Below are 12,698 nucleotides of genomic sequence, written 5' to 3'. Positions count from 1 at the left end.
AACCTGTCATTTTTTCATCTTTTCTCTTTTCACTTAGGTTTTTTTAACCCTCTTGGTTAATGGCTTTCTGCAATTTTCCTAGAATGTGTTTAGGTGTGTTTCTAATTATTCTGCACATTATATAATAGGATTTACATATTTATAGATTTGAGTGTTTCTACAGTTTTGAAAATTCTCAGCCATTGTATCTCCTAATACTGCCTCTCTTCCCACCTCTCTGTCCTTTCTTGGATGGTGAGTGGGTGTCTTTAGACCTTCTCATTCTATAGGTCGTATCCCTTAGCCTCACTTTCACATTTTGTCTCTCACCCATAGGCTACATTCTTATTAATTTCTTTGCTGCTCACTTTCAGTTCAGTAACTCTCTCTTTAGCCAGACTAATCTTATATATATATTTTAAATTTAATACATTCACTGAATCTAATTAATTTTAAAGTTTAATAACTTCTTTTGGGGAGATATCTTTTCAGTTGTCTAGGTTAAGACAAGAAGGGGCTGAGCATTTACATCTCTGCATCAGCCAGTCATTAGATGGGAACCTGAGAGGAGAAGTGAAATTGGGTGACAAGTCCCTTTGATCAAGTGAAATCGGTGGCCAAGGACAAAATGCAAGCTGTCAGTAGCCTGCATTCCCAGGAGCTAGGGGGATAAGCATCTTGTTCCTGAAGGGGAGATCTAGGGCATGACAGCATCTACTACAGTACATTTCTTGCACTCCTTACACCTAATTACTTATTTAATAATGCCCACCTAATATGGGAATAACTCTTCTAGGATTTTGATCAACCCCATATTCTGAGGAAACATATGGGGAAAATTGGAGGGATACATTACAGCCTCTAGCTGCTGCCCTTTGTCTCAAGGCTGTAACTGACAATTTAGATCCTAGATTTCTCTTACCCTTGGCTAGCTTACTGTTTTAGATGGCTCCTCTAGTTAAGTGACATAGACCATTCCTGAGGAGTATGAATTCCTGGTCACAATGTCCTTCTCAGACTGTGACTGCTATACCTGTCCATTCACTACCAAAATTGAGAAGGGTATTATTAACCAAAGCCCCAGTGGATTGCCTGAGGGTCACACATATTCTTTCCTTCATTCATTATTTAACAACAACCCTTTCTTCCTCTGATGACAGGGGTCAATTTCTCCTGCCAGTATGGTAACTCTTTTCCTTGTCTGCTTGTCTTTTGGCATGAAGAGTTCAAAATGATGGACTTGAAACCATAGCTTGCATTTTAATGGGACTCTGTGTGCTCTGATGCAAGCCTCACTTGTTTGGAAGTCAGGGCTTCTAGACCTAAAGAGCGTAAATTTGCAGAGACAAAAAAGATAAATTACCCAAGTGGATTACTGGTAAGCAGTGCCAATCCTATTTCAACCCCTTGGCTCCTGGATTATGTATTATACCTATGGGGAAACAGCATTGAAAACAGTGGGCATTGATTAAGGGTATATATATATTGCATCCCAGATGATTGCCCATCCCTTGCAGGATATCCTTTCTAAGCATCAGTTTCAAAAGACCATTTCATCCCTCTATTAGGCTGGCAATGGATACTGTGATCATATGCCAACTGCTACATCTCCTTCGCTGTAAAGTTGTTTCCTTATTCCATGGCATTATTATATAGGTTCTCATGTCAATGGATGAAACATTCGGTAATCTTTAGATAGTGGTGCTAGCCAAGGCTCTATGGGCAAGTCAGGCAAACACATTCTTGGAATTCATATTGATCTCAGTCATGATGAATTAAAGAGGTTCAATATAATCAATATAATCAACTTTACCCTGAAATGGCAGATTGAATTTCTACAGATATAGTTTTCAGTGTACTAGTCTTATACATGCCTTTTTAAATTTATAGGGATAAACACAAATTGCATGTTTTGGGGATTGCCCATCTTAACAAAATTGAAGTTACCAATCCATAAACATGCATATCACCATTTCTTTAGGTATGCTTTAATTTCCATGTGAAATAGTTTGTTGTTTTCAATCTGTAGTTTTTTTCATGTATTTTGTTAAATTTATTCCTAAGTTTTTAATTTTTAGGCTATCATAATTAGAATTATTTTTCTTTTTTGCTTGTTGATGATATATAGAAAAGTGATTTTTTTACATTAACCCTGTATCCTACAGTCCTGCTCAATATGTGTGTTGATTTTAATAGATTCTGTGTTTTCTAAATAACCATGTTGTGTACAAATGAGTTTATTTTTTCCTTTCCAATCTATATATCATTTATTTATTATTCTTGCTTTATGGTACATTTAAGACCTCCAGTATAATCCAGTAGAAGTGGTGAGAGTGGACAACCTTGCCTTGAGTAAGTCTATTCTCAAGTCACTGTTTTTTGTTTGTTTGTTGTTTTTTAAGGTGTCCTTAATCAAGTTAAGGAAGATCTTATTTATTTTAAAATTTCTGGGAGTTTTTATCATTAAAGGGTGTGAGGTTTTGTTAAATGCTTTTCTCTTTGCATGTTTTGAAATGACCAGAGAGTTTTTCTTCTACATCTTATAAATATGGTAAATTACATTGATTCATTTTTGAATGTTGAACATGCCTTGTTTTCCTGATATAAACCTTACTTGCTCCTGATATGTGTATTTAGGTTCATTTTGCTTATATTTGGTTAAGGTTTTTTTGCATCATGTTCATTAGGAGCACTGGTTTGTAGTACTTTCTGCTTGTAAAATTTTAAATTTTATATTATTTTGGTATCAGCTAAAACTGATTTTTAGAAAGAATTAGAAAGTGTTAATTTCCCCTCTGTTTTCTGAACGATTCTGTATATGATTAGTATTATTTCTTCTTCAGATGTTTCATTGAACTTTTCAGAGATGCCATGTGGGCTGGAGTTTTATTGTGGGAAGGATTGCAATGAAAAATTCAGTATATTTAATTTGTTTAAGACTATTTATAATTCGTAATTCTTGTTGGGTCAGTTTTTGTAATTTGTGTGTTTCAAAGAATTTGTCCATTTCGTTTAGGTTGTAAAATTTATTCATATCAAATGTTCATAATATTCTATTATTTTTTTGAATGCTTGAAGGATTTGTAGTGACATTCCTCCTTTCAAATTATGAAATTTGTAGTTTGTGTATTTCCTCTTTTTTTATTAATCATTCTGGCTAGGTTTATCATTCCTATTAATTATTTTTCAAAGGATAGGGTTTTGGTTTCACTGAGTTTCTCTAGTGTGTTTGTTTTCTGTTTCATTGATTTCTGCTGTCATCTTTATTAATTTTTTACTGCTGCTTGCTTTGGGCTTAATTTTCTCTTCTGCTTCTTAAGATAGAAACTTAGATACCTGATTTAAGATCTTTTTTCTTTTCTAATATAAACATTTAAATATATAAATTCCCTCTATGTACCAGATCCCAAAACTTGTCTTTTCATTATTATTCAGTTCAAAACATTCTCTCATTTCTTTTGTGAATTCCTCTTTGACCCAGTGTTTATTTAAAAGTATACTCTTTCATTTAAAAATATGTAGGGTTTTCTGGTCATTTACTCTTATTGTTAAATGAATTCCATTTTGGTTTGGAAGTCCAGTCTGTGTGCATTCAATATTTTAAGATTTATTGAAGCTTGTTTTACTACCCAGAATTGTCTATTCTGCTGAACATATCCTGTCCATTTGAAAAGAATATGTATGCTGCCTTTCTTGGGTATAGGGTTCTGTAAATAGGAATTAGTTCAGTGTGGTTATGATTGTATAATTGTTTATTGTTCCCTTTAGTTCTGTCATTTTTTACTTTATGTATGTCAAAATTCTATTATTCAGATATACACATTTTTGATGCCTCTCTGGTGAATAGGAACTTTTATTATTATCAATTGTCCATCTATGGCCCTAAATTTTTTTTTAAAGATTTTATTTATTTATTTGACAGAGAGAGACACAGTGAAAGCAGGAACACAAGCAGGGGGAGTGGGAGAGGGAGAAGCAGGCTTCTCGCGGAGCAGGGAGCCCGATGCGGGGCTCGATCCCAGGACCCTGGGATCATGACCCGAGCTGAAGGCAGATGCTTAACGACTGAGCCACCCAGGCGCCCCGGCCCTAAATTTTTTTGAAAGCTGTGTTAGCCAGTATTCAAATATTTACCTCTGTCTTTTTATACTTACTGTTTGCATGACATTTGTTTTTATGTCCATTTACTGTTATCCTACTAGTATCTTTACAGCTTAAGTGTGTCTCTTGTTGTCAGCAAAATACTCTTTCTGTTGTTCTTTTGCTTTTAAATAAGTATCTTCTGTTCATCCATGCCTTTAAATTATATTGTTTAGTTTATTAACTTTTAACAAAATTATTGATGTGATTTTTGGGGTCTACCTTGTTATTCCTCTCTATCTCTTTTGTTTCTGTTCTTCCTTTCCAATCCTTTTGAGGATTATTAAAATATTCTTTAGAATCCCATGTTAGTTTTCCCTTTGCTATGCTTCTTTGCCTTTTCTTACGGTTGCCTTAAAGATTTCATATTCATATTTATCTTTTCACAGCCCATGTGAATTTGATAATGTACTACTTCCTGTGAATTAGGAATATTGCAGTCCCAAGGGTTCACATACTCCCTTTCTTTATATTGTAGTTCTTACATGTAATAAAACTACATTAATTATCAATCCAATAAAACAATATTATGATTTTTGTTTTGAACACATGTAATTTACAATGAAGTTAATGGGAGAATGGTAAATAGAGAAATACATAGTCTTGCATTAACACAGGTATTTACTATTTCCAATGTTCTTCATTCTTTTCTGAGAATCTGGTATTATCTGGAATTTCCTCTTAGATTAAAGAGATTTCTTTTGTACTTCTTGTCTAGGAGGTCTGTTAGTAGTAGGTTCTTCTAGTTTTCTTTTATCTGGGTGTGTCTTTTATTTGCCTTCATTTCAAAATGATATATATATATATTTATTATTATTATTTGTATTGTTATGTTAATCCCCATACATGACATCATTAGTTTTAGATGTAGTGTTCCATGATTCATTGTTTGTGCATAACACCCAGTGTTCCATGCAGAACATGCCCTCCTCAATACCCATCACCAGGCTAACCCATCCTCCCACCCCCCTCCCCTCTAGAACCCTCAGTTTGTTTTTCAGAGTCCATCATCTCTCATGGTTCGTCTACCCCTCTGATTTCCCCACCTTCATTCTTCCCCTCCTGCTATCTTCTTCTTCTTCTTTTTCAAAATGATATTTTTATTGGATACAGTTTTTTTTCCCCCCAGCACTCTAAAGAAGCTATTCTACTCCCTCCTGTCCTATATGATTTCTGATGAGAAGCCAACCATAATCAATTTGTTGTTCCTCTTTAGGTAATATATTGTTCTCTTGCTGCTTTCAGGATTTGTTCTTTATCATGGGCTTTCAGCAGTTTGATTGTAATATGCCTCATCATGGATGTGTGTGTGTGTGTGTGTGCGATTCTATTTTGATGCTCATTTAGCCATTAAATTTGTAAATCTGTCTTTAGTCAAATTTGGGAAATTCCTCACAATGATTTCTTCAATATTTATTTTTCTGCCTGATTCTCACTCTTTTCTCCTAGTATTTCAGTTACATGTGTATTTTATAGTTTGGTAACAGGTACCAGGTGTTCTCTGTTCTTTTAAAATTTCTTTCTCACTGTTCTTCAACTGGATAATTTCCAAAATTCTATATTCAAATTAATTTACACCTTTGCCTGTTGTGTCCCTTAGCTATAAGTCCACACAGTGAATTTTAGTTCAGAAATTATATTTTGTGATTCTAGAATTTCCGTTATTTTCTTTGTTCATTTCTCCTCTCATGTAACTTCCCATTCCTCTGCTGAAAATTGTGTTCACTTAAAACCTGTTTTCTTTTTGTTCATTGAGGATAGTTAGTGGCTGCTTTAAAATCCTTTTTACTTTAATTGCAACATCTGGTCATTTGGGGGTCAGACTCCATTGATTTTATTTTCTCTCGATAGTTATATTTTCTTGATTCCTTGTATTTCAGGTAAATTTAGAATCTATTGTGGACACTCAGTATTATATAGATTCTTAATTCTGTTTGTCTTCTCTAATAAGTGTTTTGTTCCTTTGTTTTAGTGGGTGATCTTGTTGGCTGAGCTTGAAGTATAAATTTTATTCTTTGTGCAACTGATCCAATCAGTTCCAATTTTTTTTTTCTTTTAGCTAAGTTGCTTTGAGTCTTTTCAACATGCATACGTAGTTCAGGGGTCAGCTAGAGTTGTAGATAGACAGAGTTTAGGGATATCCTCTCTGGGTTTTGCCTTTTCAGGATTCATCCACTTTCTCTTGCATTTCTGATTTCCTAGTTTCTATTGTCTGATTCTCTGGGATGTAAAAACTGTGGCGGTTTCCACCTGAGCCCTGCTGTTGATGTGTACACAGTGTGGAACCACATTTATCCCTATACTAAAACCAGATAGTAAGGATCTTACTTATAGAGACTTCTGTTCTCTCCTCCAACTCATGTCTTAAGTTGCATTTTTAGTTGTCTTTTTTTTTTTAATGTTTTATTTATTTATTTGTCAGAGAGGGAGAAAGTGCAACGGGCATGGGCACATGCAAGTGGGGGAGGAGGAGGCAGAGGGAGAAGTAAGGAGCCTGATGTGGGACTTGATCCCAGGACGCTGGGATCATGACCCGAGCCAAAAGCAGACACTTAACTGACTGAGCCACAGCGTCCCTTTTAGTTATCTTCTAAAAAGGATTTGTCTGATTGGGTCTAGGTAGGTCTTCTGCTATACCCAGAACAGAAACCTGTTTTATTTACTCTCTTTTCTTGGACTGTAGGCTGTTTCAGGAGCTTTCCCTTGACCTTCACGAATCTGATAGCTCTTACCCAATAGACCAAAGAACAGTATGATATTTCTGACAACCGTTAAGTATATCAACTACATTATATATTTGAGAATAAAGGACCACCAGATGGTTCCATGGACCCAGTGGATCCACTGTGAGCTAAATAAGAATCAAAACTCCATTTATAACCTAAAACCTATATGCCTCACTTTAAAGGAGGGGGCATGAAAAATATTCTGGTTCTCAAATATTAATGCCAACTCAAACGTGTCTCAGAGTTCTTGGAATACCTGAGTATTCCCCTATATCCAGTGTACTGTAGTGCAATTAAATGGCCATAAGTCTCATGGGGGAAGGAGTGGAAGAATCATTACCATATATACATGCCTTGGTGTTGCAGGATCCTTTCTTTAGCCTTTAGATAAGTTCCGCATCTAAAAACTGGCTCAGATCTGGGGCAAGATTTTTTTAGAGTATATTCATTCCCTCAGTCTTTTGATGTTCTGTGCTTGGTTTATTTTTCATATTGACCATTTTTTCTCAATCTCAGCACTATTGCTATCCAAGCCAAATAATTATTTGTTATAGGGAGTTGTCCTGTACATAGCAGCTTCCCTGCCTTCTGTCTACTAGATATGAGAGCACCTCCTAAGTTGTGACAGTCAAAAATATTTCCAGACATTTCCAAATGTCCTCTGGGCAGAGGTGGGGGTGTCAAAATTGCTCTTAATTGAGAAATATTGGTACAGATGAATCAGAAATACCTTAAGCTAGCTGTGCATCTATCTTGCTCCTAGGGAGTTCAATTTCTGTTAGTCATTTCCATAATTCCTTTCAAATCAGATAATCTATCTGACACTTTCTCTTTGCCCACTTATTAAAATAATTTTAACTCTCTTGCTTTTGATTGTAAAGTGCCGTAATTTCCGCCTGTATTGCATTTGAGATACTATCATCACCATTTCAATTAGAAAGCTCAGTAATCTTAAAAGCATCTCCTATTGTTAGACCTAGCCTATAAAGACAGACACAGATCAGATTCTCACAAATGCTGGTGCCCCTTTCACCAGCACATTTGCTTATCATTTTGGTACACAAGTGTTCTCCTACAATACTGTGGGACACAATCAGCTTTGGGTTTTCTAGCCTTACATAGTGTATCTACTCTAGTCTCCCCACATCTCTGAGGCTTTTGATTCCTTCTTCTACCAACTGCCACAGGAGTTCTAGCTCTTACACTTCTTTTTTTGTGGCCCATCATGTTGTCCAATCACTAGAGCCACCTAGCAGCAAAGTGTCTCCTGGAGTCCTTGCCATGTTGTAAAATGTTTTGTCCAATTGGCAAACTTCTCTTCATCCAATTTATATTCCATCCTTTTTTCTCTGTCACCATAAGGATTAACCCCCTAGTCCCACAGCTCCTCCTAGTACACAGTGACCGGATCCTGCAGCTCTGTTGGGATACAGTCCCTTTTCTCCATTAGCCCAGGACCCCCACATTTTGCTTATGCTAAGATTTTACTTACTGGTTCTGGTGGCCAGAAGGGGAAATGAGGGTAGATTCTGAGGAGGCGGCAGGTTGGCTTACAAGGCAAAATGCCCTATATCACCATGAGATGAGAATTAGCCTTTAAAAGGGAGAAATGGGCCACTCTACAGACTCAGATGGTTCAGGTGAATTTCCCCGTTTGCTACTGAAGATATGAGTGTCCTTACAATCAAAATGACCCTCTGACTGTTAGACTTTGCCTTACGTTGTATATATATTAAAACATTGAAGTCACTGCTTATATCTCTTTCGTGTCTGAGTAGAGTAGTAATTTGGGGCTCTTACTATAAAATTCCAAGTATTTACAGGATACTTCATAGCTCTTGTCTACGTTAGTTAATTTGTACATTTCTGTGGAAGTGGTAACACTCTTTTTCATTATCATTCTTGTAAATACTGGGGAGAACATGAAAGCAAGACAAAATAAGGCAACTTTTTGTGATGTTATTTTACTACATTAATAAAATTGAATCTTCAATAATGTAAAGTTTGAACATTTTACTAAAATACAACATGTTTACTCCTAAACTGTTTTTTTCAATATATATACTGGTTAAGCAAATTCATGTTTTTTAAATCTTTTTTCAAATACCATTTTGAATACCTAGCTGAGTATGGAAAACTAGGAAAAACAGATGCTTTAAAGGATGATTTTTAAGCCAAAGTGGGTTAATGACTAAATCACTTCCTTCATGCCAAGAGTAGCTCATTTTTTTTTTGTCTTTAGATGTTCTTAAATCCAACATGTTATGAGACTGTCTTTTTATAAATAAAAAATGAAGAGTAACCTAACTCTGTATCACCTTGTTTTATGAAAATGTCTTTGCCTTAGACATGATCCTTTTGATACATGGGAACCCCTTTGGAAGGTATACTTTGGGAAAACAAGAATCCTCAGATGTATAGACAGTCCTTGACTTATGATGGCTCGATTTATGGCTTTTTGACTTTACAATGATGCAAAAGTGATACACTCTCAGTAAAAAGTGTACTTAGAATTTTGAGTTTGGCTCTTTTGCCTGGCAGTGATATGTGCTTTGATACTCTCTCCTGATGCTGGGCAGGGACAGTGAGCCATGGCTCCCAGTCAGCCATGCAATCAAGAAAGTCAGCAACTGACAGATTCACAACCACTCTGTACACGTACAACCATGCTGTTTTTCACTTTCAATACAATGTTCAATAAATTACAGGAGGTATTCAACACTTTATTGTAACGCAGGCTTTGTGTTAGGTAATTTTGCCCAGCTGTAGTCTAATGTAAGTATTTTGAGCCACATTTAAAGTAGGCTAAGCTGGGGCGCTTGGGTGGCTCAGTTGGTTAAGTGTCTGCCTTCGGCTCAGGTCATGATCCCAGGGTCCTGGGATCGAGCCCCACATCGGGCTTCCTGCTCAGCGGGGGGCCTGCTTCTCCCCCCTCCCTCTGCTTCTCCCCCGGCTCATATTCTCTCTCTCTCTCTCTCTCTGTATCTCTGTATCTTGAATGAATAAATAAAAAAACCTTTAAAAAAAATAAAGTAGGCTAAGCTAACCTATGATGTTTGGTATTTTAGGTGTATTGAAGGCATTTTTGACTTAACAGGATGTTCGACTGATGATGGGTTTATCAGGACAGAACCCCATTGTAAGTTTGGGGAAGATGTGTAGTTATGAATAAAAACCAACATGTAACCTCTGAATCCCAAAGTTTAGCTTCTATGGCTGCATTCTAACTATAAATTGAACTTATTTCTAATTGTCCTGTAGATATATTAGCTTCAGGGGAACACTATACCAATGTGATCTCTTGTCTCCTTACCTGGGCATTTTCAAACTAGGCTATTTTTTGATGGAGAAACTTGGCTCTGTGGAAATTTAGCATTCATATTATTGGACAAGTGCCTTACTCTGAATTGCACATAATGGCTACCATGAACTTGGCATTTATTACATAATAGGTATTATTCTCCCCATTTACTGGTCTTACTTTGATGACAGTCTTCAAAGGTAAGTATTATATATTTCCTCACATCCATTTTATAGTTAAGGAAGCCCAAGGTCACACTTTAGTAAATGAAACTGCCAGAATTTGAACATAAGTCTGTTGGCATCTCTCTAACATTTATTTATTAGGTGTTTATGCTGTGTCTGAATTGTTCTCTTATGTTTATATTTTTTAAATCCTTCATTAAAGCTAATTAATTCATGGAACAACTCTTTGCTGAACTCCCGCTATGACCAGGCACAGTTTTAGGCACTGAAGATTTAGCAGTGAACAAAGAAAAAAGTCCCTTAGCTCAGGAGCTTATATGAATTTGAAGAGATAGAAAACAGTTAAGTAAATATTTACTATGCCAAATGATGACAACTATTATGAAAAAAATAAAGCAAGGGATTAGAGACTCCTCAAAACTGTCCAACATGGCAGAAAGTACCTTTATTTTTTATAGTTGAGGCACCAAACAGTTAGGTACCTTACCCAGTATTATTAGTCAGAGCTTGTAAAATGACCATTAAGATCAGATTCTTTGATGGCCTCGTGCCAGAATCTGGGACCTTTGTAGTATCATGCTCATTCTCTATTTCTCATCTTGTTTCTCCCTTATTCCTTTGAGCTTCTGCAGTCCCCTCAAAACTTGCACTCAAACATAGACTTGTCGTCTTTGCTCCCTGACAAGAAAGCGTGAAGATGAAGTATCTCTTGTGGGTAGGTACAAAAGAGAGCTAGGAAAAGAAGGGGCAGCTCAGAACTGCACCCAGAATGAAGAATAGTTTTGTAGCATAGCAAGCTTGTTTTCAAGGTGTCTCCCGTCCCCTGCCACTGTTGCCCTCTTTGAGTTCGTATCGTGTCCATGGCTGCTTAGGGAACTATGCACTACCACTTTGTTTTCTCTTTTCTCACTGCTCCTTTCTATACCGTTTTGGAAAATTACAAATTTTTTCAATTTGAGGTGTTAAAATGTGAAGTAGCTTAATGCTATAGGACACCAAGATAAGCTTATAATTTTTACAGTTGACTTCAGCGTTCACCATCTGAACTGACACACAGAAGGATTCCTTCAGACATATGGGGAAGCCATGGTTTTGTTGGGAAATACAGATCTCATGAAATCACATGAGGGTAGCAGTGTAATTGGCTTATGTGGGAGCACTGAATGAAAAGTATTTAACCATTCAATAATATCAAAATGTTCTTTCATGTCTTGATGTGATTATACCTTGCCTGAAATGCCTTGCCTTCTGTTCTCCACATAGTGAATTCTTCTAGTCCTTCAAGATCTGGTACAGGTTATACAATCCTTCTCTGTATGTTACAGAATTTAGCATACTGTATTATAATTACTGTTTTAGATGTCAGAGTTCCTTTTTAAGTTAATTTATATATATATATGTTTATATCTAAATGTCTGTATCTATATCTATATGCAATGCCTAGCCTAATCTATGACTTCAAATAATAAAATAAAAATTTGAAATTATGTAAGATTTTCCTTTCTCAACACCCACTGGAATTTTATTTTTCATTTATCTTTATTTTTAGTTTTTAAAATAGTGTTATATTTTGTGTTTATAGTATTTTCTCTATATCACACTAAATTTTCTCATGTTGATATGCTTTACAGGAATTTAGTCAAATTGCTAACATTTATGGAATAGCATTTGCATTTAAAATTTTGGTTTTAAAGAAGGTATAGATATAGTTTTCAACTTTTAATATCTTGTTAATGGAATCAGGAAACTGAAAATACTCATTTCCCTAAAGGAAGGATTTAATATTATCAGTGATGGCATCTGTTTTTAGACTCATTCTTTGAAGCAAGAAATTATGTTTTAATTGACACCATTATTAACCATGTGCAAATGAAAGTGCCGTAAATTTCTGAAATGTGTTTGAATTTCACTTTATTGATCATTTAAAGTCCTTTTACTGATTATAAGAGCAATCAGAGTTGTTTGATACTAAGTGATTTTGCAAAATCTTTTCTGTTACAGAAATTGAATGAAAATCATAAACCCATTTATGGATTCTTTGGCTAATTCCTGCTGGGACAAAATGGTATTTCCCAAATGTAGGCATATGCTTCTTTCAGATTTCTCATGCTGTTTCAGTATGTTCATAGTCAAGTTGACAATGGGGTATTTTGATTTTCTATGACCTATGAGAGGTTTGTGAGTGGGATGCCCCTAAAATAGTGATACTGCTCCTTATAAATATTGATGAATTAATGATATCACAGAAGACAGAACTTAAATGGATATTTTAGGGAGGGAAAATCATTTTCTTTTTCTTTCTTTCTTTTCTGTTTTTTCTTTTCAGTAACCATCATTTTCTGATTTAACTTTCCCTCTGATCCAGGA

The sequence above is a fragment of the Mirounga angustirostris genome, unplaced genomic scaffold, assembly GCF_029215605.1.
Source record: "Mirounga angustirostris isolate CCGP_5_RB_7025 unplaced genomic scaffold, mMirAng1.0.hap1 SCAF_10, whole genome shotgun sequence".
In the NCBI taxonomy this organism is placed as follows: Eukaryota; Metazoa; Chordata; class Mammalia; order Carnivora; family Phocidae; genus Mirounga; species Mirounga angustirostris.
The sequence above is the reverse complement of the archived record's forward strand: the minus strand, read 5'-3'. Positions refer to the sequence as shown.